The sequence below is a fragment of the Hemitrygon akajei genome, chromosome 3, assembly GCF_048418815.1.
Source record: "Hemitrygon akajei chromosome 3, sHemAka1.3, whole genome shotgun sequence".
In the NCBI taxonomy this organism is placed as follows: Eukaryota; Metazoa; Chordata; class Chondrichthyes; order Myliobatiformes; family Dasyatidae; genus Hemitrygon; species Hemitrygon akajei.
The window spans coordinates 151,577,887-151,605,177 of NC_133126.1; the positions used below are offsets into that span (position 1 = coordinate 151,577,887).

Below are 27,291 nucleotides of genomic sequence, written 5' to 3' on the forward strand. Positions count from 1 at the left end.
AATACCATCTGTAGTCTCATAAAGAAGCTCAAAGCACAGCTTATGTGGGTCAAAGATGACCTGGGACTCAGGTTGGCTGGTGTTTACAGGATTCCTGTGAATGTGCAGCAGCATATAATCAGCCAGATGGGATGCATGGTGGAAACCTGCAACAAAGACCATAGGAAGTGTATCCATTTGTGTTACCCGGAGAAATTGATGGTAGCAGAATATTACATTGCAATGGCCATAGGATTGGCTTCATTGGTACAAAACTACTGTGCCAGGCCAATAGCTTTTGGGACTGCTTGGTGGAAGAAGCCATTGAAATAAAACTAGAGGAAAAGAATTTTAACGCAAATAAGGGTTTCACTCTAAGAAAGAACTGGAGTTTGATTGTAAACAAGGTGCGACAGTGGAAACCTGATTGGATGAGGACTAACCATCAGGAGGAACAGACGTTGGAAATATAAATACCACCAAGCTAGATGTGTGCCGGCATGATCCCTGATGCAGGTGGCAGAGACGTCAGAAAAATCAATACCTGTACCCAGCTGGAAGCCCGAGTGGAGCTTATTTGTAATAACTAGATGGCACAGAGAAATGAAGCTAGATTAAAGGATGTGTTTATCGTATCAGGGATATTGTAAGGATAGTGTGATAAATACACCATTGAGTTGAATGTGAATCAGAAGAGTCAACAATATTTGACAATTAATCTATACAAGTGCTTGAATTTATACAGAAGACATACTTATGATATGAAATCAAGGAATTTCTTTGAAGATATATTTCATCAACAAGATATGGTATAAAGAGATATCCCTTGAAAATAGGAAATCTAATTAGAAGTGTACATGCAAAGCACTTAATTCCTTTCAAAGATATGCATGAAAATATTGAAGAGTTGTATGATTATTCCAGAAGTTGTTCCTTTGGAGATTGCAAAAAAAAGACACCAGATTTTACTGAATAGAGTGAGGAAATAGCATATTCCTGAGTCAAGAAATAATGACATTGTCGATGATCCAACACCCTTTCACAATATCAAAGAGATTCAGGAGACCTATGACTAAGTTCAATCTGTAACTAATGTGTATGTATGAAGTCATTCTTTTTTTTGGAAGACAGAAGTAGCTTAACGTGCCATATGTGACACAAAATGACGTGTAAAAACGTGCCACTGCTTAGTCAGAGAGTTGAATAAGTAAACTGCACATATGTTACTAGTTCTCCACATCTCGTAGTGATTCATTATATTCCTGGTAGTTCGTGCAATTAGAATAGAAAACCACCCATATATTACAGTTGGCAATTAAAATTAGCAGCAAGCTCCTCTACATATCCGTTTTCTGTTAGCCACTCAGTTGAATTAAATAGGCATGACATCTGAATAAATTTATGAGGAAATAGGTTTTGGGTACTTGAACAATCAATTCAGAGTTGTCTGCATTTCCCCTGTTCACACCCAGCAAGAACAGTTTGAAATCTTGTCTCTTTCTTAACAAAGAAGGAGCACAAGAAGTTGTATTTTATTCAATTTCTTTTTAAGAGAAGTTGCTCACAAAGAATTTGTGATTATTTTGGCTGCAAAAATAATATATATTTTGTTGATATGACATGAAAAATCAGGACCTCCTGTATAAATCGCAGGACTCTGGTATGTACTTGTTCTGGTAAAGTAGTTGATCTGTACAGCTGTTACATTTTTTCCACCGTTCCACCCTCTTTTTGAAAGGGCTTGTGAACAGACTGGTTTATGCCTGTCACTTTCTTGCAATTCACTCGCGTACACAGGGCGCGAACTAGCTACAGGAGAGAACATTCTTGTTCCAAGGATCTGCAATCATCTTAAAAGTAATTGTCCATAAACACAAAAAGAAACTACCAGTGCTCTCTACTTTGTATTATTCTTCCTTTTTGGGTCAGGCTGATAAATGCAAACAGTGATCCCAGAAATTCATTAGAATAACAGCTTCCTTCAGTTTTTTTTAAGGATTGCATTTAACTACGGATTTTAAGCTTTCACACCACCTAGTGGAAATTGGAAACAGATTACAGTATTCCTTTTTCAAAGAAGAGCCCCATCACCTGGTAAATTTTATTGAACTTAGATTCAATTGGCATTCAGTATTTTCCTTCATGTTCTATCAGAGAATGTACTACATCATGAGGCAGATGATAATGGCCTTCTCCCTGTCAGACTCTGCATAATCAGAAGGATATTATAAACAAGGCTCCCAGCTTTATGTAGGTTTTGATGATTTGGTTCAGCGTTCAGAGCACTATCTTCTCCCATCCTCCCGATTTATGGCATTGACATCACATTTCTGCAGTTAGGCCTCAACATTCTTCACAAGTCAGAAAGTTGGTGCAGAATTCCAGCAGTGAAGTATCCCATATTGACTCTTCTTCTGGAACTCACTCTTCTACTCAGTGTGAAGTTAGTCGTTAAATCAGTTTTCAAAACAAATTAGCAACAGGAAGGATTCAAGTCTTGAGTATAGTCTTCCATCATTGAATTGTCATTATCCCCATTTCAGTATTACCAGGGGCCAATGTGAGAAATAAATGTTCCTTATTCTCAAAAATAAAATTTTGCTTTTATTTCAGAATTCCAGCATCTTCAATGTTTTAATTTTGTATCTTTAGTTGAAATTTGCAACTCATGCTTATGTAGACTTGTTCAAACATCACAAAAATTTCTTAAAGCAACATAGAAAATACCATACCTGCAAACCCCAAAATAGTAGCTACTGACATCTAAACTCCTGCCAGCAAAGACTAGACAGCCTTTGACTTTTCACCTAAGCATTGCAAAGTGTGCAAGTAACCTTGGGCAACAAAAGAGACTACCTCCAGAATAATGCTTATGTTCTCTATTTAGGTGGGAGGAGTGGCAATATGGCTTTAGTTCCTGACAAAATAGCAGTAGAAGTTTGAGAAGCCCAAGAAATGTTGTAACTGTTTGAGGGAGCATGTCCAGTGCCATTCAATGATGCTGAGCACTTTCTCTGGGACCGTGGTTATGCCTTAGAGTGAAAGGACATAACCCAGGAAGGAAATGACTGGGGTGTAGAAGTGGCATTTCTCCAACTCGCAGTGCAGTTGGTTTTTGAGGAAATGCTGAAGGACTGAATGGATGTGACTGGATTCCTGGAGAAAATGAGGATGTCGTCAAGGTAGATGAGCACATACCTGTGTAACATGTCTCGGAGGATCTCGTGAATGAAGGCTTGGAAAATAGCTGAATTGTTGGAAAAACTGAAAGGCATCATCAAGTATTTGTAGTGGCCAGTGTGTGTTATGAACACCAATATTCACTCATACCCCTGGCAGGTGCAGATCAGGTCATACATGCTCCATTGATCCAGTCCGGTGAGAAGACCTGCTGAGTGTTTTGAATACAGGAGTTACTAGTCAGTTTGAACTCAATGTAGGACTGCTTTAAGGATGCCAACTCCAGATTCTTCCCAAAACCTTCCTCATGAGTGGGTAAAGCCACAAGTCAGCAGAGGCTTGCGATCAAGTGTTCCTCCTCCTGGATGAGCTACCAACCTCAGTTGACAAGCCTAAATGCTCCGAGCGACTGATTTCCAAGATGCTAGTAACCCACCTTTGCCCTTCTTCTGTCAGTAGAAATGGTTTCACTGGGCTTAGTAGCTAAGCCACACGTGATGGGCAGGAAAGTGGACTTGGTTGTCAGAGGCAATTTGAGCCTCATGCCATTGGGAGCATGTAGTAGGTAGTGGGAGCTTATCCCACTACCACCCAGCTATAACAACCTTAAGAAAATTGCGAGTGATACCCTTAATAATAATAAATATGTAACCCTCAGGTTCTGTCGGCTGTGTAAGTCTAGAGAAGACAATCTCTGGCCCTGCCAAACAGGTGAGATCAAGATGCGAGTCCACCCCAAAACCCCGTTTGTGTGGATGCTGTGTGATTCGTTACCCTGTTGCAAATCAGTACCACCAAATAACAGACAGTGCACCAGATATAATTAAACAATTTAGCTTTATAATTCTTAATTTGACCACAGGGTTAGTGAAGAAAAGCAAAAGAAGAAAAGGGCCCGTTTTAATGAAACAGTCTAGTGTGCACAAGTTGGAGCTCATGGTTTCTCCTTTGTCGATCCTCCTTCAAATTCCCCGGGCTTCATCAACTCCCGGCCCCCCACTCCAAGTCCATCCTACGATCTCTCCTCTCCTGCATCTTCTCTCTCCACCTCCTGCTGAACAAAAGATCCAAGTCACCTCAGAGTCAGGCACACAGCACTCACACAAAAAAAAATCAAACTCCCTTCATTGGACAGCTCACCATTATCTCTAAACATAACCCAAATACTGCTTCTATAGAAAGACCATTACATTAGCAGGGAAAGCTTTCCCAGGGTGTTACAAGTACAAAGTAACAAGGCACAAGGGGCCACCAAACAAGAAATAACAATACTAAACGCTACTAGGCAACAAGGTACCTGAAGGCCATGAACAACTGAGGCTGGCTGGTTCAATGAGTGAACAAGGATCATGGATGAGAAGTGGGTTTAAATAGGCTGCAAGTGATTAGCTGGAAACAAATGGTGGGTGATTCTTGTTAGCTGGGGTGGAGACTGGGAGGTGCCTGTCTGTGCAGGCCTGACAGTTGTCCTTGTTAACCTGTCATTTGAACAGCACCTGGAAATCTCAATGACTTAATTTAAAAATAAACCTAGTATGTGAAATTGAAGCTCAAACATTGTTCATTTTAGGGTGTTGCAAGCCACACACTCAGATGTCCAACCTGCTGATATCCTCCTGAGATACCGAGAAAAGTTATAGCGGTGAGTGCATAGTTCTGGGCAAGAGCTTGCATCAGATTTGACCAACACTTAGCCATGGCCGCAAATCTAAGCAATCTTCGAAACACCTAAGTCAACTCCTCCAGAAGGGCCAATGGTGCTTGCAAATACTATACCTTGCCACCATAATTAAATGTGATTCATAGTGAACATCCCAAGTCTGTTCATTTCCCCTATTAAATTAGTGTGCTTGCCAAGTATCTGGACAGTGAAAAGATGGACCAGTCAGAGTTGCTAGCCTAGTGGGCAAATGAAGGAGACATTCCAAAAGAAAATTGATGATGAATTTAGTGATGGACCTGTGAGGTTTCCCTCTCCAGCAGAACTACCTGCTTTCATCATCGTCGTGAAGACATGCCAAGTATGTTGTGCACCCTATGCATAAAATGATAGATGATGGACTGCCCTAAATGTTCATGCAGAGAAGAAACTCAGACTGTCACTATATTGACATGTTTGCCCTAACCATTCAAATGCATAGGACTCTGCAAAAGCCTGCAAATTGTTTTACAGATATCAAAACAATACTTACTACAGCCATTTAAAACTAACCAACTCACTTTATGGCTCTTCATGTGAACATAGGTACTCTCAATGTGTTTGTGCAAATTATGACCCTGTGATAAAGAAATAATTTACATTACACACTGTTGTAGAATGCTTCATGCAAAACTTATAATTATAAATGAAACCTCCAATGTATTCATAGGTAAAACTTAACGACAACTGGATGAGAAGACTGAAACTGGCTCATATTATGAAGTAGAATTAGGCCTACTTAAGGCAGAAATTGCACTGTAATTGAAGTGTCTGTGTGAAATGAAACCACTTGGCTATGATGTTAAAGACTGTAAGTATAAAGATTCCCTTAAAACTTTAAAATGAAATGAAAGTAAAGTCATTCAGCTGTAGCAAAGCTGTTCAGCTGTGCTATTCAATACTTTGTTATGCATTTTTGTTTGTTATATTTACATGTATTTCTTTTATAGGGTTCCAGTTACCATGCATGTTCATGCATGGTGAAGACATGAAAGGACATAAACATTCAGTTGTCTTCCAAGCTCAGGGCATTATACAAATGTAATTTGGAGTTCAATTCTGCCGTCCTCTGTTATCAAGTCTGTACATTCCTTCATGTTTGAACTTGGGCTTCCTTTGGGTGTGCTGGTTTTTTCCCACAGTCCAAAGACCTATTGGTTAGTAGGTTAATTAATCATTGGTAACTGTCCCATGATTAGCTTATGGTGAAATTGGCGGGTTGCTGGGCAGTGCAACTCAAAGGGCCTGAAGGGCCTGTTTCATACTGTATCTCTAAGTAAAATAAAATAAATAAACAGGTCTAATTAAATGCTAGTCTATTATATTTAGAATTCCGGAATAGTGGGGTTATAAATAGTGTTTCAGGTGTACAAAATCCTGGTTAAATCACAACCAGAACATTACTTTACAGTGCAATGTTGATAAATTGGAATGATATCAGAATACAAAGGAAAAAATAATTTAACCTGAATTGGATTAAATGGCATTTTTGCAAGATTTGATCAATTTTTTTCAGGATACTAAGAAGATTGGTAGATGTCATCTTTGACAGGGATCAAGCTAAAAAATGTGTCAGTCCTGAAGTTAGGAAGTATTTCCCCATGCAATGCTTTGTAGAACTTTGGATTCCCTGCAATTTATGAAAAATCAGTTGCAAATTTTAGAACTGAGATAGATTTCATCATAGGCAATACAGGAAGGATGTGGGTACTATAGAGAGAGTGCAGAGGAGACTTACAAGAATGTTGCCTGGATTAGAGGGGTGTACCTTATGAGAATAGGTTGAGTGAACTTGGCCTTTTCTCCTTGGAGTGACGGAGGATGAGAGGTGACCCAATAGAGGTGTATAAAATGATGAGGGGCATTGATCGTGTGGATAGCCAGAGGCTTTTTCCCAGGGCTGAAATGGCTAACATGAGGGGGTAAAGTTTTAAGGTGCTTAGAAATAGGTACCGAGGGGATGTCAGGGGTAAATTTTTCACACAGAGAGTGGTGGGTGTGTGGAATGCACTGCTTGGTGGCGGTGATTGAAGCGGATATAATAGGGTCTTTTAAGAGCCTTTTATTTAGGTACATAGAGCTTAGAAAAGTAGAGGGCTATGCGCTAGGGAAATTCTAGGCAGTTTCTAGAGTAGGTTACATGGTCGGTACAACATTGTGGGCCGAAGGGCCTGTAATGTCATGTAGATTTCTATGTTCTATATAATAGGGAACGTGACACATTAATGGGCTTGACTCATACATCAACCATGGTCCAATTGAATGGCCGAACAGACTTGAGCAAATAAATAATCTGCTTCTATTCCCCATGTTCCAGATCTTGCTGATTTCATGTTTTAGGGTGGATATGCTGCAAACGCTCCATAGCACATTTAGATTTGAACAATATCTACAAAATCTAGTAATGCCAGGAATGCTTTTACAGCCTTGTCAGGATTTTTAATCAAGAAATGCTAAATAAAAGACACTTGCTTTATTTGCAGTTCTCAGAAATTCATTCTCAGGACGTGAAAAGGTGGGAATATGTTGCCTGGCTTAATTAATACTGAGTATGATACAACTGAGTAAACCACATTAGAGTTAACCACACTGGTGTTGAGCTGAAACCACAAAAAGATCAACATGGTTAAAAGTGACTACCATTAGAATTTTAAAATAAACCAACTTCTGCTGAAACCTGTATTTTATTTATTATTTCCAGATTTTCCTATGGTGAAATTTTGAACTCATATTCTCTGGCTAACTAATGTTGTAACATAATTGTCTTACTGCTATAACCCAACATTTATTAACAAGATAGATCAGTTTTCAAATTGCTTAAATTCCATCGAATGTGTAATAAAAGTAAGGAATCTCCTTGTATTTTTTTCTTGTATGTGTTATGAAAGCAGTGAAAAGTTAACATCTGGTTAACTGTGGTCTGGCCACCATCTGTGACAACACTTGAGATCAGATATTTGTAGATGAACAGTAATAAAAGGCATTCCTGGTAGTCCAGACAGTACAATGCCAACCAATCTATAAACGGACATCCTCTTTTGTCTTTGCCAAAGGCCCTATTGAAATATTATTAAAATTTGTGATTTGCAGCAGTTTTTACTCCAAATATTTTAAATACTATAAATGAGTAATCCTTAAAAAGCCATTACAAGAACATTAATTGGCCTTCCTTCTTCTCTATGGTATTCTGATGATACAAACAAGAGAAAATCTGCAGATGCTGGAAATCCGAACAACACACTCAAAATGCTGGAGCACCTATGCTAAAAAGTACAGTCGACATTTCAGGCCGAAACCCTTTGGCAGGACTCTGATGGTTAATCTGGATAGCACTAATAAAAATGCAAAAAAAAGCCAACAAATTTCAAAATGGAGGCCTGTCAAACCTTCTTGACTTTGTTGAGAATTATAGAGAAGTGGAGCCTATCCCTCTTGATACAATATATTAGTAGTTTAAAAAGAACTGAAAGTTATGTCCTCAGCAAATCTTTTTCAATTCAAGATTGTTTAATGTCATTTCCAGTACACAAGTAAAAAGAACAAAATAATTACTCAAAATCTGATACAGCACACAAAAAAACAAAAAGATAAAGAACACAATAATAAAAAAACAGATGAGATAGCTTATATACTGTACACAGATTGATTGTTTGCCAATAAAATGACTAAGCTGGGAAGTATCTGTACACAAGGTGTATGACAGTGGTGGGAAAGGTATGGAGAGGTGAGTTAGTATGTGGAGGTGTTGGTTAATCTTACTGCTTGGGGAAAGTAACTGTTTTTGAGTCTGGAGGTCCTGGCATGGATGCGTTGTAGCCTCCTTCCTGATGGGACAGTCCACAAGCAGGACGGTAGGATCTTTCAAAATGTTACTGGCACCTTCTGTACGTTCTTGACGGTGGGTAGGCCGGTGCCAGTCATGTGTGAGCAGTTTCGATTCCCCTCTGTAGAGCCTTCCTGCTTGCCACGGTGCAGCTTCTGTACCATGCAGCGATGCGGGATGTTAGGATGCTCTCCACTACGCAGCACGAGAATGACAGGAGCATAGATGTGCACCATCCAAATCTCCTTAGCCACCTCAGAAAGTAAAGGCATTTGGTAAGTTTTCCTGATTGTGTGGAATGTGTTCTGGGACCATGAGAGGTTGCGTAAGATTTCCACACTCGGGAGCTTGAAACTGCTCACAGTTTCTACTGCTGTGCCGTTGATATGTGAGAGGTGTGAGTGATCCTGAAGTCGATAACCAAATCCTTTTTCTTGCTGACATTGAGGAAGAGGTCGTTTGCCTGGCACCAGGCTTCATTCCCATCCATCTCCCTCTCTTTAGGCCATTCATCTTTGTTGGTGATGAGTCTCACCACTGACATGTCATCGGTGAACTTGACAATATGACTGCTTGGGTGTTTGGCCGTGCAGCCCTGTGTGAGTAGAGTGCATAGCAGTGGGCTCAGCACACAGCCATTAAGATTCTGGGCACACTTCAGATATGAGAATCATGAAATAAATATTATTGGCCAACATATATCTAGTTATGTTGCTTACTTTACATTCCTTAGGTTTTTAGTTAACTGCTATAAATTGTTAAGTTGGTAATGGGTTTATTATTGTCATGAATACCAAGGTACAATGAAAAATACTGTTCCTACAGATCAATTCATTACAACAGTGCATTGAGGTAGTACAAGGGAAACAATGAGTGCAGAATGACTGCTCGTTTCCACGAATGCTGCCCAACCTGCTGAGTTCCTCCAGTGTGTTGTACGTGTTGCTTTGACAACAGCATCTGCAGTGTACTTTGTGTTTATGGTTCAGTATATTGTACCGTCTGCCCGATGGGAGGGGGAGAAGAGAGATTGCCTGGGGTATTTGATTGTGCTGTCTGCTTTACTCAGGCAATGAGAAATGTAGGCAGAGTCCACTGAGGGGAGGCTGGTTTCCATGATGTGCTGAGCTGTGTCCACAACTCTCTGCAGTTCCTTTCCATGGCTAAAATGCTTTCTATGGTGCATTGATAAAAATTTGTGAGGGTTAAAAGGCCAAATTGCTTCAGCTTCTTTAGAAAGTAGAGGCTTCCATGGCTGTGGTATCTACACTGAGTGGCCACTTTATTGCTACACATGTACACTTACTCATTAACGCAAATATCCAATCAGCCAATCACGTGGCAGCAATTCAATACATTAAGCATGCAGGCATGGCCAAGAGGTTCAGTTGTTGTTCAGACCAAACATTTGAATGGGAGAAAAATGTGATCTAAGTGACTTTGACTGTGAAATGATTGTTGATGTCAGACAGTGTGGTTTGAGTATCTACCTAGTCCTCTAGCCCTCTTTCTATCTATCCAACCAGCGTGGAACAGGCTCTACTGGCACAACAATCCATGGGCCCAGTAACACACCTATTTAATCCTAGCCCAATCACAGGAAAATTTACAATGACCAATTAACCTATTAATCAGTACATCTTTGGACTGCAGGTGGAAACCTGAGAACATGGAATAAACACACGCACTCACAAGAAGAATGTACAAACCAGTATTGAACTCCAGACTCGAACGCCCAAGCTGTAATTGCTTCATATACTACTGTGTATCTCAGAAACTGCTGATCTCCTGTGATTTTCACACACAACAGTCTCTAGAGTTTACAGAGAATGGTGTGAAAAGCAAAACTCCTCCAGTGAGCAGCATTTCTGTGGGTGAAAGTGCCTTGTTAGCGTGAGAGGTCAGAGAATAGTGGGCAGACTGCTTCAAGCTGTCAGGAAGGTGACTGTAACTCAAGTAACTAGTCATTGCAACAGTGGTGTGCAGAAGGGCATCTCTGAATGCACAATACATCAAACCTTGAAGTGGATGGGCTACAGCAGCAGAAGACCATGAACGTACATTCAGTGGCCACTTTATTAGGGTATAGCTGATACCTAATAAAGTGGCTACTGAGTGTAAGTGATTGGACCAGGACAGGCTATTTGCGATGGCAACCATCATGACCTCAGCACCATGTGCACTGTCCCCCTTCCTGAAGTCAATTATCAGCTCTGTTGCTGACATTGAATGAAATGTTGTTGTCACGGCACCACATTGCTAGGCCCTCTATCACCTTCCTATACCCTGACTCATCATTATTTGAGTCCTACTACACTAGTATCATCTGCATATTTTCCACATGGCTGTGAGTGTAAAGGGAATAGAGAAGGGGGGATGAGGATGTTGCCCTTGTGGAGCACCAGTGTTGAGGATAATCTTGGCAGATAATCATGTTGCTAGCTATCCTTACTCTGTTGGTTGGAAGTTAAAGATCTTGTTGCAAAGGAAGGTGTTGAGTTCCAGGTTCAGGAGTTTGGAGATGGGTTTGCTTGGAAGTATATTATTGAACACGAAGCTGTAGTGAAGATATAGACAATAGTCAGTAGGTGCAGGAGTAGGCTATTCGGCTCCTCTAGCCAGCACTGCCATTCACTGTGATCGTGGCTGATCATACACAATCAGTACCCCGTTCCTGCCCTCTCCCCATATCCCTTGACCCCGCTATCTATAAGAGCTCTATCTAACTCTCTCTTGAATGCATCCAGAGACTTGGCCTCCACTGCCTTCTGGGGCAGAGCATTCCACATATTCACCACTCTCTGGGTGAAAAAGTTTTTCTGCATCTCTGTTCTAAATGGCCTACCCCTTATTCTTAAACTGTGGCCTCTAGTTCTGGACTCACCCATCAGCAGGAACACGCTTCCTGCCTCCAGCATGTCCAATCCCTTAATAATCTTATATGTTTCAATCAGATCCTCTCTCATCCTTCTAAATTCCAGTGTATACAAGCCCAGTCGCTCCAATCTTTCAACATATGACAGTCCCGCCATTCCGGGAATTAACCTTGTGAACCTACGCTGCACTCCCTCAATAGCAAGAATGTCCTTCCTCAAATTTGGAGACCAAAACTGCACACAATACTCCAGGTGGGGTCTCACCAGGGCCCTGTACATCTGCAGAAGGACCTCTTTACTCCTATACTCAATTCCTCTTGTTATAAAGGCCAGCATGCCATTAGCTTTCTTCACTGCCTGCTGTACCTGCATGCTTGCTTTCATTGACTGATGTACAAGAACACCTAGATCTCGTTGTACTTCCCCTTTTCCTAAATTGACTCCATTTAGATAGTAGTCTGTCTTCCTGTTCTTGCCACCAAAGTGGATAGCCTCACATTTATCCACATTAAACTGCATCTGCCATACATTTGCCCATTCACCCAACCTGTCCAAGTCACCCTGCATTCTCATAACATCCTCCTGACATTTCACACTGCCACCCAGCTTTGTGTCATCAGCAAATTTGCTAATGTTACTTTTAATCCCTTCATCTAAATCATTAATGTATATTGTAAACAGCTGCGGTCCCAGCACCAAACCTTGTGGTACCCCACTCGTCCCAGCCTGCCATTCCAAAAAGGACCCGTTAATCGCTACTCTTTGTTTCCTGTCAGCCAGCCAATTTTCAATCCATGTCAGTACTCTGCCCCCAATACCATGTGCCCTAATTTTGCCCGCTAATCGCCTATGTGGGACTTTATCAAAAGCTTTCTGGAAGTCCAGGTACACTACATCCACTGGCTCTCCCTTGTCCATTTTCATAGTTACATCCTCAAAAAACTCCAGAAGATTAGTTAAGCATGATTTTCCCTTCATAAATCCATGCTGACTCCTCATAACCTGCTATTGCATGTAAGTCCTACCAGGCCAGACAGCTGGTCTGGGACTTGATTTTGGATTGATATTGTCTCTTGGTATCCCTGATAGCTTTACTGAGGTTGCACCTTGATTTCTTGTACAGGTCAGGGTCACCTTATTTTAATGCAGCAGACCAAGACTTCACTAGGGAGTGAGCCTCCTGGTTCATCCATGGTTTCAGTTTGAGAACATCCAGACTGTCCTCTTTGGTACACAGTCCTCAACACACTTGTTGATCAAGTCCATGATGGTGGTGGTGGCATATTCATCTAGGCTGGCTGTTCTAAGTTGGAACCTTGTGAGTTTTTATGGGGAAAACTGATGGTAGTCAGTCAAAGGAACAAGAAGGAATTTGGTTTGATTCATGATGTGTTTTCAGATGATCACAATCAACACAGCAAAGGGAGTGCTAGACTGGGAGCAAACATGCCAGACTTGTAGTCAGCCATGATTTCTGCCTTTGAGCACTGTTAGTGACTGTAATACTTGCACATCTAGCCAATTTCTTTTTCTGAACACAGTTGGGAGTTGACCAAACTGTGATTCCATCATCAGCTAAGCCATCAGCGAGTACTCAAATTTCAGGATCACATGAAAAGGAATAGCACTTGGTCAAGGTACGGGAAACTATGTGTAAAAGAATGCCTAAGTGAAAGGAAGCACCCTGTGCACTAAGACAGTAGGTATCCTGTACCTCTGCCACTGTAAGGACGACATAGCCCAGTGGGAGCCATCACTGTTTACACCTGCAAGCATAAGAATCATGCACTTACCTCGTGAGTAAGAGTGAGAGTAAGCAATGTGTGCCACAGTGGGAATAAGCACTCGGTATCAGTTACCTTTGCAAGTGTAGCATTGTAACCTCGGTGAGTGAAAACACAAGGTAACACAATGAGTGTGTCATATATCTCACAGGGTGCATGTCAGCGCCATATCTGCCAATGAGCAACACCACTGACTATCCCACCATGTACCCCATTGAGTACATGGGGTATTACTCATAGCGAGTAAGTCCTACATTCCCCACTGTGGTAGTTCTGTATACACCAAGGAGAATACGTACCATGTGACACAGCAAATGCAAGCTCTGTGTATCCTAACCAATTAGTGAAAGTAAGCACTTTTTGCATCACTCAGAGTGTCACATACAAAGGTCAGCAACATAAATTGCAACAAGCCTAAGCAAGGTTAATTACCGTATACACAGTGAAAGGAAGCACTGGTCCCCTTGCAAGGGTAAATGCCGTGTACACAGCAAGTGTACACTGTAGCAAGTCTACAGCATATACTATCATCACCAGCAATAAAAGCAGTAGATACACCAGCTAAAGAAGCAAATGTGTAGCACTGTGTAATAACATGATATTAACATAACCATTATAATGTCACACCTCTATATAAAGCCACTTATATTCATTCTCTTTCCCTGAATCCCATCTTTCTTTTCCACTCTTCTTTTTTTCCTGCACATTAGACCTTAAGCCATAGCAGCGGAATTATTGCCTATTTTAAATTTACTGAATTGGATCCTAAATTTTCTAGTGGGGACTTCTTAGGCTGTTTGGTTGGAGTGCTATTGTTTTAATGCCCATAGAAAGAACTATCTTGGATCAAAGGCCTCATTAAAGCAAATCTCTCCCCAAAGTTCTGTGCAAAGCTTCTGGGCTATCAGCAAAATGAATGGTGTAACAACCCCAGTTGCTGCTGCATTCTCCTCCCTTTAAATACAACTCAAAAGGTTACCTAGGAATTTCTTGGTTAAAAAAAAAAATTGTATTTTGTTCCAAAACCTGGGCAAATGGAGCATCTTGAAGATATACATGGCAGAGAAACTAGTACTTGGAAACTGGAAGTGAAGTGATTGGACTTGAGAGAACATCTGGCAAAGACTCACAAAATATGAGTCCCCAAACTATTGGTCCAATATCATCAAAGTGTTGGAGGATTACGTAACAAAGCAACCTGCCTGATCATATAAAATAGAATCATTCCCTGGGACAGGTTTTATATGGGTTTTTCTAATGTAATATTTTGACACTATGTTCAGGCACTAAACCTTAGACATTTTCTGTTTGTAAGGAGTACTGGATATGTTTGTTCCAAGTATTTGCAGGATGAGTCAGAATTCTCTCCAAGAAGCACTTGCTTGCCATGCCTAAAAATCCTTAGGCATAATTATATTAAATTAGTTGATGCTCCACCATGCAGTTATCTGACATCAGTAAAATTTAGAAGAAATTGTCAACTCTGAGGCAAATTTAAAATTAAATAATGATAAGGCACTAGTTGTGAATTCCTCTAGTGTGCCAATATAATCACTGAAATTACTCTGTATAGGACAAATTCTATTAGTATGACAGCTGCCCACATATGATATTATGAAGTATTTAGTTGAACGCAACTTAACAGCACAGAGTTATCGCTGGAATATTCTTTTCTTGTCAGAGTAATTATTCGGTGGTGTTTTAATCAACTGATTTCTATTAGGCAGGTGGACACTGTGATACTAGTGGTAGAGTTCAGCTGCATTTTTCTGACAGCTTGAGTTGTTTTCCATTTTATTGGTAAATTTGAAGGCATGTTACCAATGCAGAAATGTACAACCAACAGATGTGCATCCAGACATACACTGAAGGCTTGAAATACATATTTTGTGGTCAGCTTATTTCATAACTCAAAGGTTAAAAGAAGTTCCTGTCCACAAGTGATTTCCCTTCCATAAGAAGTTCCCTTCCAAACAGACGTTCCTTTCCACAAGTGATTGTTTCATAAATGTCCGTGGAAGATTCCATACTCTTTGCTTGTGTGATTGGGATTAGACTCATTCATCCTGGTTAGAAATGATCCTTTGCTTTCTCACGCTTTTAAAAGAAAATGGAAATATGACGCCAGGTTAATGCCCAGGTGGAAACGTGCAAATTGACCCCAGATATCTCAGCCAGGGAAGAGAATAGCTTACTCCAAGAGGATTCAACATAGGTAGAATAATAAATTTTAGGTGAAAGATTTCTTCTGGTCTCAGTAAATTTAGCAATTATCCTTCTGCAAAGTTATAATATACAAAATATAACCAAGATTTTAAATATCGGAAAAATACTTAAGCCACTTAACCTTCCAGGGCCCTGTTTTTGAAAATTCAGAATGTATGTACAACTACAATATGAATATATTACATGTATTACATAAAACAGTAAAATGTTCCATTTAATGAAATTTTGGACCACTTAACTGTCTTGCATTTCCAAGACAGATGCCAATAAATTGGCATCTTGAGCTGATTAATACTTAAGGTAGAAAATGCTAAGCAAAAAATGCTCAGCTGGTCAGGAAACATATGTAGAGTTAACGATCAGATGGGTCACTGACCTGAAATGCTAAGCCTAATTCCACAGATACTTTCCAGACCTGCTAAGTATTTCCAGCATTTTCTGTTATTTCAGATTTCCAGCATATGCGGTATTTTTCAGACAGATTGTATTTCTTCCTTGCCCTCCACCAAACTGTACTTCTGATTTCAGCTGTTGGTGGTTCTTCCAACAGAGTTAATGGAAATTTAGAGAAGTCATCCCAGCAAGCTCTCATGCACCACCTGCTGGCTTGTTTCCCAATGCTTGTTCAATGCCGTTCTGCCTGCTATCTCATTTGAAAACAATACAAAAAGTCAGCAAGGACAATTGAAGAAGTGCGCCAAAAGAAAGAAGAAATCATTTGATTAGTTCTCTCCCTAGGAAAGTAGTGAACATTTTTATTGTTTGCATATATTTTCTGTAGAGTATTTCATAAAGTGGACGTAAGCACAATTAAGGGCTATAGGGAAATAAATTAGATTGATGGTGAAATAAAGCAAAAACATGTGTGAAATATTGAAGTAAAATCTGATTGACAATTAGCACCAAATTCCAAAAGATTGTCAGTGCTGGGATCCATTTAAATGTTTGTTATTAGTATATTTATTATTGGTCAACATAGAATACCAGAAGCATAGAACTTCTGTTAATAAATGAGTAAGCAGTAGTAGGCATCAAGCTGACATCTTCATCCATCCCCAGACAAGCATGTAAAGCAAATATAGAAGAACAGTGATGAGCAGTAATGGATTCAGGGGTGGTTAAATTTGTTCATAAGTATATTTTATTTGCCTTCATCACATTTATATTCATGTGGCCTGCTACGAGTTACATTACATGAGTTCAGGCTGTACTCTTTCTGGTAGGATCAAGAGAAATGGCTTGGGTTGTCTTGTTCCCATTGAATTTCACACAGTCTTGCTCTGCTTCTAATAAAAAATTTAGATTCTAGCAATTACTCTGCCAAATAAAAGGCCTTTCCAAATCAAACATCTGTACATTTCTTACAGTTTCCGCTATTTTATTTGTTACCATGTATTTATGTTTTTATTTCCAAACACAAATCACTTGTTGAAAGGGTTGACTGAGAAAGCCTTATGCAGACTGATTCACTCTTCAAATTTCCCACCTTCATTGTAGGGTAAACACCCAGCCTCCAATCATACTTTCCTTAAAGTATCTGGTTTCTGCTTAGGATTGCTAATGCAGACTGGACTCTAACCATTAAACTAGGCTTTCATTTTAAATCTCACAGTTAATCTGATGGTGTCAACCACTGGCTGGAATCAGCAACCAGCTTTCTTGGCTGGTCCATTTTGGAAGTCCTAGACAAGATCTGCTATATTGTAACGAATTGCCCATATTTCCACATGTGGATTTATATAATGAAAACATCAATGAAAGTCTGTTGTTAGTGCAACACTAGTTAATCACACATTGCTTCAGGAAGATAACATTCCCATAGAAATATCCTTACAATTAAAATGTTATTGCAATAAGCTTGCTACATTGCTCATTAGTTCATGTTAACAGCACAGCTGCTCGTAACAATGTACTTTTTTATAATTTGTAAATTGTCAATTATAACAATAGCTGAAATCAATTTAATAAGTTAAGTACTTTTTTTAATTTTAAAGGCTACAAGTAATAAACTTCAATTTATTAGAAAAGCTAATAAAAAACCCACTCCCATGACAGCCAAGAATGGCAATGAATTTATCAAAGACCAGACAGTCAACAGCCTTTGGAAGGGAACTTCAACAACTCTTTATTCACATTCCTATGCTAAACATCAGTGCCATACAGTCCATTCCATAATCTTCTATCCAGCATAGGCCTACAGCCATTCCTGAATGCCATATGCCAACTGAAATACAAGAAGATCTCATGAGCGCATGGTGTTCCCGCTGCAGTTCCTAAACTTAATTAGGAAAGCCAATCTCAATTCCACATCTTCTATGTTCACCCCCTATGCAAGAGGATATGCCAGGTGATCGGAAATGATAATGGTGACTCTCTTCAAAAGAGAAAACAAATTTGACTGTGGTGACTAACAGCAGCCTGCCTGGTGTCCGCCAGAGGGTCAGGCAGTGCTGGGGGATCTTCTAGCACCTCCTCCTGCAGTCCAAATGAAGGGTGTTGACTGTCCATTTCCCTCCATAGATGCTGCCTGACTAGCTGAGCTCCTCCAGCTTATCATGTATATGTCCTGCAATAGTTTAAAGCCTCTCCTCATATCACGATGTGGAGTCAGTCTATCTAGAGGCACTGTGGACATGATCTTTACCACCAAAAGCACCTTGCACAAACTTAGCTGTCCACAGATATAATTTTCCTTTTTACATCTGTTTCCTGATGGCATGTAAGCCAGGATCCTAATCAGTAGGCCATCCAATTTACTGAAAGCAAAGCTGCCTCAAAGCCTTTTTTTTCCCAATCCATCACATTCCCTTGAACAAGCTTTCTATTGGAGTGCAAATAGATTGTACGTCAAATCAGAAACTGTTCTATCTTCATTGCCTCTTCTCCAGATCTGAGGTCATTCCCAACTTGAGTAATCAAGCTGTGGCATGCAGATGGTAGTTGTGCATGAGGATATGAAGAGACCAATCTCCAAGTCATCTTCAGTGATGTATATAATGAATTGGCCCCTTTTCTCAATCTTCACAAAGCAATGTTCTCTTACAACTTGCCTACATTATACAACTTTATTTTGAGACATGAAAGGTCCACAATATGACCTGAGAAACCTGATAAGATCCTCTACTTTCTCCCATAACGTGGAAACAACCCCTCAACAAAAGTAGACACAAATGACGAAATTCCCCATTGATTCAGTGCACCAGCACCACATTTGCTCAGGCGAGGAAAAGGAGTATAAGGTTCAAGGCTTCTGGTGTCATCTTGAGGACTAGGGTGAATTAATTCTCAAACCACTGGAGAGATGCCAGCAATGCTGTCTCTACAAAATCCTTCAAATCCACTTGCAGGATAAACAATCCAACATCAGCATCATCTCAAAGGAAAACATCCTCAGCACCGAGGCACTAATTACAATAATTTGGTATTATAAAACAGGTTAGATCATTTGCGCCTGACACCAGACTTCTGAAAAAGACACTCAATTCAAAGCTCAGTTCTGGGAAGAAATTTCAAAAATGTTCTCAAAGTCCCTTGGAGAAATGTAACGCCCACACTGACTACGACTACAACTGCTCAGCGTGGGAAGAAGTACGCAAAGTGACATTCAGAGCACACAGAATTCTAACATAAATGATGGATAAAGAATCCCAAACTACCCACCTGCCAATCAAGTGAGCACCCAAACCATCTGAAGTTCCTACACTGCCGACATCAGAACCCACAACATGGAGTTAAAGCAAGTCACACCTAAAAGATGATAATTTCTATCTTGTGGGAGAATATTAAATTGGAACAGGGCAAATTCTGAGACTATTAAGCCAAAAATAGAGAGGGTTAACTGGGAATAGCTATCTTTGGGCAAGTCCACATCTGAGATGTGGAGGGTGTTTCAAAGACTTCACTCAGTCTTCACTTGCCCCATCACTGTTGTTCCCACAACCTTTGGACTGACTTTCAAGAACTCTTCATCTCATCTTCTTATTATACAGCATATTGCTTATTTATTTATTATTACCATTTCTTTGTGTTTGCACAGTTTGTTGTCTTTTGCACACTGGTTGGTGTGGTCTCTCATTGATTCTATTATGGTTATTATTCTGTTATAGTTTTGCTGAGCATTCCCACTGGGACATTAATCTCAGCATTGTACATGGTGACATATATGTATTTTGAATGTAAATTTACTTTGAACTTTGAACAAAGTACACATAGTACAGAACAGGTATATTCCAGTAAGCAGAAAGGACAGGATGACAAGGTAAGGGAAACTTGAATGTTGAGAGAGGTACTAAGTTTAGTCAAAAATGGAAAAATGTATCAGGTTTAGGAGGTTAAAATCAAGTGGAATAGACAATAGGTGCAGAAGTAGACCATTCAGCCCTTCGAGCCTGCACCGCCATTTTGAGATCATGGCTGATCATCTACTATCAATACCCGGTTCCTGCCTTGTCCCCATATCCCTTGATTCCCCTATCCATAAGATACCTATCTAGCTCCTTCTTGAAAGCATCCAGAGAATTGGCCTCCACTGCCTTCCGAGGCAGTGCATTCCAGACCCCCACAACTCTCCAGGAGAAGAAGTTTTTCCTTAACTCTGTCCTAAATGACCTACCCCTTATTCTCAAACCATGCCCTCTGGTACTGGACTCTCCCAGCATCTGGAACATATTTCCTGCCTCTATCTTGTCCAGTCCCTTAATAATCTTATATGTTGCAATCAGATGCCCTCTCAATCTCCTTAATTCCAGCATGTACAAGCCCAGTTTCTCGAACCTCTCTGCTTAAGACAGTCCTGACATCCCAGGAATTAACCTTGTGAATCTACGCTGCACTTCCTCTACAGCCAGGATGTCCTTCCTTAACCCTGGAGACCAAAACTGTACACAATACTCCAGGTGTGGTCTCACCAGGGCCCTGTACAAATGCAAGAGGATTTCCTTGCTCTTGTACTCAATTCCCTTTGTAATAAAGGCCAACATTCCATTAGCCTTCTTCACTGCCTGCTGCACTTGCTCATTCACCTTCAGTGCCTGATGAACAAGGACTCCTAGAGCTCTTTGTATTTCTCCCTTACCTAACTTTACACCGTTCAGATAATAATCTGCCTTCCTGTTCTTACTCCCAAAGTGGATAACCTCACACTTATTCACATTAAACGTCATCTGCCAAATATCTGCCCACTCACCCAGCCTATCCATGTCACCCTGAATTCTCCTAACATCTTCATCACATGTCACACTGCCACCCAGCTTAGTATCATCAGCAAACTTGCTGATGTTACTCTCAATGCCTTCATCTAAATCGTTGACATAAATAGCAAACAGCTGTGGTCCCAATACCGAGCCCTGTGGCACCCCACTGGTCACCACCTGCCATTCCGAGAAACACCCATTCACCGCTACCCTTTGCTTTCTATCTGCCAACCAGTTTTCTATCCATGTCAATGTCTTCCCCCCAATGCCATGAGCTTTGATTTTACCCACCAATCTCCTATGTGGGACCTTATCAAATGCCTTCTGAAAATCGAGGTACACTACATCCACTGGATCTCCCTTGTCTAACTTCCTGGTTACATCCTCGAAAAACTCCAATAGATTAGTCAAGCATGATTTACCCTTCGTAAATCCATGCTGGCTCGGCCCAATCCTATCACTGCTATCTAGATATGAAACTATTTCATCTTTAATAATGGACTCTAGCATCTTCCCCACTACCGATGTTAGGCTGACAGGTCGATAGTTCTGTTCTCTCCCTCCCTCCTTTCTTTCTTTTTAAAAACATTTTTTTTTAATTAGTTTTTCTATACATTTTACAAATTAAAAACCCCAAATCCCAATGAGGAACATTAATACAGTGCAAAATTAAGCATACAATGACAATATGCTACAAAGGAAGAGAATTTGACAAAAAAGCACCTAAATTGAAGACAAGTAAACTTAGTATCCTCCCCAAGCTCCACAACACAAAAAAAAACTCCAGACCAACCACAACACAATATAGAGAATATAAATCAGGACAATCAAACTCCCAGACTGTGAATACACTTAGCAACAGAGGATATTAATGCCTACTACCAGAAAAAAAAAGGGAGCTGAAAGCAAGGGACCAAGAAAAAAAACCCTAGTCAAGAGGAAGGTTATGAAAGTACTCGATAAAGGGTCCCCAGACCTTATGGAACTTTAGATCCGAATTAAGAACTGAATAATGAATTTTTTCGAGGTCCAAGCAGGCCATAATGTCATTAAGCCATTGAGCATGAGTGGGCGGGGCAACATCTCTCCATCTAAGGAGGATCAAGCGTCTAGCCAGAAGAGAGGCAAAGGATAATATTCGGCATTTGGTCGGACTCAAACGTAAATCTGTCTCGCCCCAGAAACCGAACAAAGCAATTAAGGGGTTTGGTTCTAGGTGCTGATTCAGAATACACGATAACGTAGTGAAGACATCTTTCCAAAATTTCTCCAAACTAGGACAGAACCAGTACATATGGATGAGAGAGGCCACGCCCCTCTTGCATTTATCACAGAGCAGACTAATGTTAGGGTAGAATCGAGATTGTTCATAGAGCCCATATGTCTAAATCTAAACTATCTTAAACTGTAAAAGGCAATGGCGAGCACAAAGAGAGGTTGAGTTAACCAATTTGAGAATCGAGTCCCAGCTCTCATCGAATAAGGAGGTATTTAAATCCTGCTCCCAGGTCATTTTAATTTTATCCACAGGGGCCCGTCGTAAGGCTACTAATTTATAACCCTCCTTTCTTAAAAAGTGGGATAACATTAGCCATTCTCCAATCCTCAGGAACTGATCCTGAATCTAAGGAACATTGGAAAATGATTACCAATGCATCCGCAATTTCCAGGGCCACCTCCTTTAGTACCCTAGGATGCAGACCATCTGGACCTGGGGATTTGTCAGCCTTCAATCCCATCAGTCTACTCATCACTGTTTCCTTCCTAATGTCAATCTGTTTCATTTCCTCTGTTACCCTATGTCCTTGGCCCATCCATACATCTGGGAGATTGCTTGTGTCTTTCTTAGTGAAGACAGATCTAAAGTACTTATTAAATTCTTCTGCCATTTCTCTGTTTCCCGTAACAATTTCACCCAATTCATTCTTCAAGGGCCCAACATTGTTCTTAACTATCTTCTTTCTCTTCACGTACCTAAAAAAGCTTTTGCTATCCTCCTTTATATTCCTGGCTAGCTTGCGTTCGTACCTCATTTTTTCCCTCCCCGTATTGCCTTTTTAGTTAAGTTCTGTTCCTTAAAAATTTCCCAATCATCTGTCTTCCCACTCACCTTAGTTCTGTCATACTTTTTTTTTAAAAATGCTATGCAATCTCTGACTTCCTTTGTCAACCACTGTGGCCCCTTTCCCCCCCTTTGAATCCTTCCTTCTCCGGGGGATGAACTGATTTTGCACCTTGTGCATTATTCCCAAGAATACCTGCCATTGCTGTTCCACTGTCTTTTCTGCTAGGATATCCGTCCAGTTAACTTTGGCTAGCTCCTCCCTCATGGCTCCATAGTCTCCTTTGTTCAACTGCAACACTGACACCTCCGATCTGCCCTTATCCTTCTCAAATTGCAGATAAAAACTTGTCATATTATGGTCACTACCTCCTAATGGCTCCTTTACTTCAAGATCGCTTATCAAATCCTGTTCATTACACAACACTAAATCCAGAATAGCCTTGTCCCTGGTCGGCTCTCGTACAAGCTGTTCCAAGAATGCATCCCTTAGGCACTCTACATCTCCCTATCCTGGGGTCCAGCACCAACCTGATTCTCCCAGTTCACCTGCATGTTGAAATCCCCCATAACTACTGCGACATTACCTTTGCCACATGCCAATGTTAACTCCCTATTCAACTTGCACCCAATATCCATGCTACTGCTTGGTGGCCTATAGACAACACCCATTAGGGTCCTTTTGCCCTTACTGTTCCTCAATTCTATCCACACAGACTCCACTTCTCCTGATCCTATGTCCCCCCTTTCAAAGGACTGAATCTCATTCCTCACCAACAGGGCCACCCCACCCCCTCTGCCCACATTTCTGTCCCTACGATAGCACGTATACCCTTGTACATTCATTTCCCAGGTCTGATCTCCCTGCAGCCATGTCTCCGTTATCCCAACAACATCATAGTTACCCATTCGCACCTGAGCTTTAAGCTCATCCGCCTTATTTCTAATACTTCGTGCATTCAGATATAGAATTTTTAGCCCATTTCTCCTCTCTCTGTTTGAATCTCTGCCTATTGTGCTTAACCCAGCTCCCCGAACTCCCATCGGGCTATACGCCCCTAGAATTTTTTTGTCCTTCCTAAATTTACCTATTCTTTCTGCACATTTAACTCCATGTTCCGTCAGACCATCCCTCTGTACATTTGTCCTCCTTATCATTTGTTCCGCCTCACCTTTCTCTACTACACACTTAATATTCTGGAACAATGTGGTCCCCACCTGTCCTTTATTCTTCATCTCGCTATCCTCTCTCTCATTCTGGATCCCCGCCCCCTGCAAATTTAGTTTAAACCCCCCCCCAGCAGCACTAGCAAACTTCCCTGCAAGAATGTTAGTACCGCTCCAGTTCAGGTGTAAGCCGTCCCTTCGGAACAGATCCCACCTTCCCTGGAACAAAGCCCAATTATCTAAAAACCTGAAGCCCTCCCTCCTGCACCATCCTCTCAGCCACGTATTAATCTGTATAATCTTTCTGTTCCTTGCCTCACTCGCACCTGGCACAGGTAGCAATCCTGAGATTGTTACCCTGGAGGTCCTGCCCTTCAGCTTCGCACTTAACTCCCTACACAGGACCCCCTCACTCATCCTACCCATGTCATTGGTCCCTAAATGGACCACAACATCAGGATTCTTGCCCTCCCTCTCGAGAATAACCTGTACCCGATCTGAGATGTCTCGGACCCCGGCACCAGGGAACAACATACCATCCGAGACTCCCGATCTTCCCCACAAAATCTCCTATCTGCCCCCCTGACTATAGAATCCCCTATCACTACCGATCTCTTCTCTACCCTCATCCCCTTCCTAGTTGAGGGTCCAACCTCAGTGCCAGAGACAGGACCACTGCAACTTGTTCCTGGTAGGTCATCCCCACCAACAGTATCCAAAACGGTATACTTATTGTTGATGGGAACGGCTACAGGGGTGCTCTTCTCTCTCTGTCTGCAACCCCTGCCTCTCCTGACTTTTCGGTGTGACTACCTCCCGATAACTCTTATCTATCGCTGCCTCTGCCTCCCGAATGATCCGTAGTTCATCCAGCTCCTGCTCCAATTCCCTAACTTGGTCTGATAGGAGCTGCAGCTGGATGCACCTATTGCAGGTGTGGTCATCAGGGACAACTGTGTTGACCCTGACCTCCCACATACTGCATACGGAGCACACCACTGCTCTAACTGTCTCCCCCATTACCTGATCCCAGATTAGTCAGAATAAATTAAAAAAGAACCTACCGACCTTACCTTTTTACCTCAGCAAGCACGTACTCAGGCTCACTGACTTCTTGCCTCTTGTGCCAAAGCCCAGCACTCCGCTGCCCGCTCCTGAAAGCGGGCCGCCTTTTAAAGCCCGTGCTGGCCGCTGACGTCACCCGCGCCTGCGCAGTTTCACCTTCCTCCTCAGGTACTCTCCAGGTAGGTCCGAGGGTCTCGGCCTACCTACAACGACTGATCCTCCGATCTCCAGTCGTCTGTCAACCATGAGCACTCCTTACTCCCGCACCGACACTCAATCTCTGATGATTATATAGAAGCTAGAAAGGAACTCAAGAAGGGAATGAAGTGAGCCAGGAGGGGCTGTGAGAAGTCCCTGGCAAGTTGGATTAAGGAGAATTCCAGAGCATTCGATACACATATCAAGGGCAAGAGGATAACTTGGGACAAGATAAGATCACTCAGGAAAGGAAAGAACATGTGCTTGGAGGCAAAGGATGTGGGTGAGGTCCCAAATGATTACTTTGTATCAGCATTTACCAAAGAGAAGGATGTGTAGGATAGTGAGATCACTGTGGAGTGTGTGCTAATATGCTGGGACATTTTGAGAGAAAGAGAGAGGAAGTATTGAGCCTCTTAAAGAACATTAAAGTAGATAAGACCTAGAGTTGGATGGGATATCCCAGAAAGGTATTTGGAGAGGCAATAAATTAGACTGTTGGGGCCCTGACCAAGATCTTTGTATCCTCTCTAGTCACACTAGGTGCTAGAGGATATAACATTGTTGTAGTATTCAAGAAAGAAGAAGGGGATAATCATTAGAACTGTAGACAATATTGTAGGAAAGGCTTTGCAGACTTTTTTAGGGATAGCATGAGGATTAGGGTTGTCAATGTGGTTTTGTGCAGGTCAAGATGAGTTTTACTAGCTTCATCGAGTTTATTTCATATGAAATGAAGATGATTGATAAAGGTAGAACTGTGGATGTCATCTGCAGTAATTTTAGTAAGGTGTTTGACAAAGTCTGCCATGATAGGCTCACCCAGAAGATTAAGATGGATAGGATCCATGGAAATTTGGCCGTTTGGATTTAGAATTGGCTTGGCCATAGAAGTATAAGTGCAGAATAAGTCCCAGGTCAATGGGACTTATTCTGACTGGGGGTCTGTGACTAGTGGTGTTCCACAGGGATCTGTACCAGGACCCCTGTTGTTTGTGATATATAAATGACCTGGATGAAGATGTGGCTGTATGGGTTAGTAAATTTGCAGATGGCACAAAAATTGGTGGTGTTGTGGATTGCATAGAATATTGTCAAAGGATACAGTGGGATATAGATCAGTAGCAGATACTCTCAGTGGCTGCATTATAGTGTATGCCTGCTCACTCATGCAAGAATCTAATCATATGGCATCAACTCAATGCATAAAAGCATGCAGATATGGTCAAAAGGTTTAGTTGTTGTTCAGACCAAACATCAGACTTGGGAAGGCTTTGATTGTGGAATGACTGATAGGGTAGCTTGAGTTATCTCAGAAACTGCTGATCTCCTGGGATTTTCACACACAATAGTCTTCAGAATTTACAAAGAATGATGCGAAAACAAAACACATCCCGTGAGTGAGTGATCTGTGGGCAAAATTGCCTTTTTAATGAGAGGTCGTAGGAGAATGGTCAAACTGACAGGAAGGTGACATTAACTCAAATAACCATACGTTACAACAGTAGTGTGCAGAAGAGTATCCCTGAAGGCACATGTTGAACCTTGAAGTGATGGGCTACAAAAGCAGAGGACCGGTAACGTACACACAGTGGCCACTGAGTGTATGGGAGGAGTTTAATGTGACCAAATGTATGGTGTTGCACTTAGGCAGATCAAATGTAAGAACTTAGTATAGTATTAATGGCAAGACCCTCAACAGTGTTAATATACAGAGGGATCTTGGATTCCTAGTCCATAGCTCCAAGTAGGTGGCTGCACAAGTAGATAGGGTGATTAAGAAGGCACATGGCATGCTTGCCTTTATTAGCCAAAGCAGTGACTTGAAGAGTTGTAATGTTGCAGTATTTGGAGCACCACGGTAACATAGGAGTTCAGAGTTCAATTGCAGCTTCCTCTGTAAGAAGTTTATACATCATTCCAGTGAGCAGGTGGGTTTTCTCTGAGTGCTCCAGTTTCCTCCTACATTCCAAAGACGTGCTGGTTAGTAGTTTAATTGGTCATTATAAATTGTCCTGTGATTAGGCTAGGGTTAAATAG

General features: G+C 41.2%; 1 long non-coding RNA gene across 2 annotated transcripts; it reads right to left on the minus strand.

Annotated features, from left to right (window-relative positions):
• Positions 1-3,979: 3,979 nt before the first annotated feature.
• On the minus strand, positions 3,980-25,332 carry LOC140725512 (uncharacterized). 2 transcript variants are annotated; one of them, XR_012098364.1, is made up of 2 exons: positions 25,062-25,332; positions 3,980-4,210 (listed from the first exon to the last, which is right to left on the minus strand). It is a non-coding gene; the product is annotated as an uncharacterized lncRNA (long non-coding RNA). The 2 variants fall into 2 exon arrangements; XR_012098365.1 differs by having other exon boundaries at positions 3,980-4,213.
• Positions 25,333-27,291: the final 1,959 nt, after the last annotated feature.